Raw genomic sequence first — 4,207 nt, 5'->3', positions numbered from 1 at the left:
CTTATAAGGGAAAGTCAAATTTCTAGGAAAATATCAGCATTTTTCCCTTGAAGTTTTCATATGTGTCCTCATTTAATAGGAAAGCAAAACCATCTTCTTATTTAATACAGTTAGTAGGACTACAGCGCTCCAAAATGAAACTTGCAGCTAAAGTATATGAAGGCTTGCACTAAGCTGAGTATTTATATGTGCTCTTTTTTAATGTAGTATCATAAAAATCTCACTCAATTCAAGAGTGTTCCTGTTTCTATTTTTGTAAAGAACTGGGAAACACCTTAATATTCTAAAGATCTACTGACCCTTTTACAATTTTTTAGCATCATGCTGTTAGTATTATTTTTTTTCCAAAGATCAGTGTGATGCTTGCACTATGAAGAGATCTTTGTTTATTTACATATTCTTCCAGTCTGTCTGCTGTAGTGAAAGTATTTAATTCATTTAGAGCTGATAATTTGAAGTAAAAAGACAAAATGATAAATGAAAGTTTACTATTTTTTTCCACCTTGTGAAGGAAACAAGAAGTTAGAAAGGTTATGAAGTTCTCATTATAAAGATTTAAAGGCCATAGGGCCTTGTATTTTCAAAATTGTTTAGACAACCAAGTGTCTGCTCAGTATAACTACATAATTGTGTATATGCATATCTAAGCACCTAACTGTTTTGAAATTTTGGTCAAGGATAGCTTTGGACAAAATTTATTAAATTCTCTTAATTCTGCTGTTGTTCAAGAACAGATACTCATGATAGTTTAAACCTATTTTTACATGCGATGGATATTCCAGGATAAAAAATACATTAATTTTAAGAAACTCAACAATTGTCTTAGTTGTTTCCAGTTCAAATTCAGCTTTTTGACTAATGCAGTCTGAGACAACTCTCACAATGAGTTGTGAACAAGGAATGTGCCATTCTTCAGTCTCTAAAATATTGATAGAAAAATAAAGTTTCTAACAATATATGCCAACATATACAGTCTCTAAAATAAATATATATGAAGAGAATATACCATGTTACTCAGAAAAAATAACAATTATGTCATATAAAGTTGCACTAGACTGCAAAGAATTATTTTTAGAGGCTATGCTGAAGAAGCAAAATGATTAAAATGATGGTTTAGTTCAATTGACCTGAGTCAATCTTCCCTGGTGACAGAAAACAGCTTCTTATAATAACCTATAAATATTAAAAATGACCTAATATCTCATACTTCTGTGTCTGAGGAAAAAGAAAAAAAAAAAAAAAAAACAACAAAAAATCCTCAAAACAACACAAGGCATTTAATAGCACATAGGAAAGGGTCATACTGAGTACCTTGGTGCAATTCTCACTTGCACTGAAGATAAAGCTCTGATCACATCTAGGACATGACTAAATTTTAAATGGCATTTTAGGATGGATAGCTGGATTTTGGGGAGGCAGGGATTTTTTTTCTGTGATTCTGCAGCAAATCAAGCATTGATAAAGGGGCCTTTTCTCAATGCAATTAGTGTCTCTCATTCTAATTCTAACTCTCATAACTTCAGTGCCTGTAAGAGGAAAGTATTTCTCTCTCCCTTGCTTCTCCCTTTTCACCTGATGGAAAATGACAATGCCATATGCTAGTAAAATATGCTGAGATACATTTCAATATGTTGAAAAATACATGAGTCTTCAAGACTATTTCCAGATTCCATTAATACCTTACCATTTTATTGCATAGTAATGATGGGCTGAACATTACACATAGAGGCAAAAGTGGTTATTTGTTATAAAATATGAAAAGGTGTGTGGTTTGCTCAATACTTGTGTTCCTTTTTCTGGAGAAAAATTTTGGCTGAAGATCTCCAGCATGGAATTTAACCTGACTTTATTTTAACAACCCTAGAAACCCAACACAAAAGAAGCCAATTAGGGTAATTAGTTATTAATTAGAACAAGATTCAACTTTTACCAAGTCAGACCTGTATATAAAGACCATACTTGTTTTTCTCGCTCTGCATGAAGTTTTGGATCCATAGGGGATGAAAATGTGCACATAAAATGCTTGTGCTGTTTTCTTTATAAGTGCCCCTTAAAGGCTGATGTGCTTCATAAGTTTCCCCAAAGTATTGAATATTGATGTTCAGTTCAGACCAGGACTTATTATGCTGAACATGAACTTGCCACATCCTATTATAGTGAAAACCTTGAGATAATGTTTAATGGCATGAACAGAGAATGCTGTAGCGAAGTTAAATGATATGTGCCTGGAGAACATAAGTTATTTAGGAAGAATCTTGAAATTTTTAATCTTACACACAGTTTCTTAGAAGTGTGTTTTTAGAGAATGCTTTGTCTCTTTCAGCAATGAGAGAAAAAAAAAAAAAAAGCAGTAGCAAAATGAAACTGATATTTTTAGCTTGAGACATTTATTTTCTCCAAAAGTGAAAATGTGCAATGAGTCATTCCTGCAGCTGGTGCTAAAGCTGGGTTAGTCATATGCCTGTGAACTTCTTGAGTACAAACACCAAAAGGTTTCTGAAGGACCTAGAACCAGAAGTTCAAAAAATATATGGCAGTCGGGAGTAGACATCATCTTTTCAAGTCACCTCCACCTTATCATCTTTTATAAGTGTCTATGCTTTTAACCAGTACTTCCTGCATCTGTATCACTAGCCGTGCATTTCATCAAGCTGAATTAAGATCGGCTTACAAACAATATCTTTAAGTAGTACTCATGTCTTATCCCGTAAACTCTCTATATCTCTGATCCCAGCAAGCAAGGCAGTGTTCACCTTTTCTGCACATCTTCAATGTGCAGCAATTCTCTCTGGCATTATACTACAAGGATATTTTTCTGTTCAAGTTTGGAAATTCAGTTGGTCTTCTAATGAGTTCAGGAAGCCGCAAACATTGTGGATTGCTCCTCAGAAGTGCTTCCAGACTACTCATAAAGCTAAGAGAAGAAGACTGATTGCAAAGAGCAAATAGTTGCTTACTGTGCACAGCTGGCTAAGAAGTCACCTGACAGTGAGTCAAATTGTCATAGAGACATAGACTCATAGGGTGGTTTGGGTTGGAAGGGACCTTAAAGGTCTCTAGTTCCAATCCCCTGCCATGGGCAGGGACACTTTTCAGTAGACCATGTTGATAGAGCTCCATTCAGCCTGGCCTTGAACACTTCCAGGAATGGGGCATCCACAACTTGGCCAACTTGTTCCAGTGCCACATCACTCACAGTAAATATTTTTTTCCTATTATCTAATCTAAATCTAACATCTTTCAGTTTAAAGACATTACCTTTTGTCTTGTCACTACCGGCCTCTGTAAAAAGTTCCTCTCCAACTCTCTTGTAAGATCCCATTGGATACTAAAAGGCCACTATAACATCTCTCCCCAAAACCTTCTCTTCTCCAGGCTAAACAGCTCCAGCTTTCTCAGCCCATCTTAATGGGACATATGCTCCAGCCCTGTGATCATTTTCGTGGCCTCCTCTGGACTCACTGCAACAGATCCACACCCTACTTACATTGAGGGGAACCAATGTTGAAGGCAGCACTGCAGGTGGGGTCTCACAAGAGCAGAGTAGAGGGGGATAATCACCTCCCTTGACCTTCTGGGCACTCTGCTTTTGATGCAGCCCAGGATATATCCTTCCAGCCAAATGACTGTAATAAAATACAGTTGTTGGATAAGTAAGATTTTTTACCCCACTTCAATAGCTTTGCCAGAACTTCTTGCATGTAACCTATGCTCCATGGCTGACCAGGAAAGATCATGGTTAGTATCCCATTGTGTCAGGTTAAATGATGTGTAGCAGCCTGACCCACCGGAAATAGCCCTGAGTACTCTCACATGTGTTGTGAACTGGCAATGCTGGCATCTAAACACACTGATGGCCAGGTCTCAATTACATATAATTGCAAGCACAAGAAACTGAACAGTTGGTAATGTTTATTTAAAATGTTGAAATTGTTGTAAATGATGATAAATTGCAGCCAGGCAATGATGTGTGATGTCTAAGTGACCCTGTCCCACAGAAAAAAACACCATGAAATCATTGGGGAAATGACTCCAATTCTAGCAATAAGAGGAGTGATTGTTGGAAGGACTGAAAATAGTCAGTTCTGCAAGGGAAAAAAAAACAGCCTAATATTCATTATTTGCAGTTGTTTCACCCCTTCAATTCAGTACATTTTGCTGTTTTTATTAGGAAGAGTCCAAAAGAACATAGTTTGTTACAGCTGTG

General features: G+C 36.4%; 1 long non-coding RNA gene across 1 annotated transcript; it reads right to left on the bottom strand.

Moving 5' to 3' along the window:
• Positions 1 to 2,419: 2,419 nt before the first annotated feature.
• Positions 2,420 to 3,753, bottom strand: LOC138119136 (uncharacterized). The gene is made up of 3 exons (XR_011155399.1): positions 3,725 to 3,753; positions 3,488 to 3,626; positions 2,420 to 2,505 (listed from the first exon to the last, which is right to left on the bottom strand). It is a non-coding gene; the product is annotated as an uncharacterized lncRNA (long non-coding RNA).
• Positions 3,754 to 4,207: the final 454 nt, after the last annotated feature.

The sequence above is a fragment of the Aphelocoma coerulescens genome, chromosome 1 (assembly GCF_041296385.1).
Source record: "Aphelocoma coerulescens isolate FSJ_1873_10779 chromosome 1, UR_Acoe_1.0, whole genome shotgun sequence".
NCBI lineage: Eukaryota > Metazoa > Chordata > Aves > Passeriformes > Corvidae > Aphelocoma > Aphelocoma coerulescens.
This window is presented reverse-complemented; position numbering and strand designations above follow the sequence as displayed.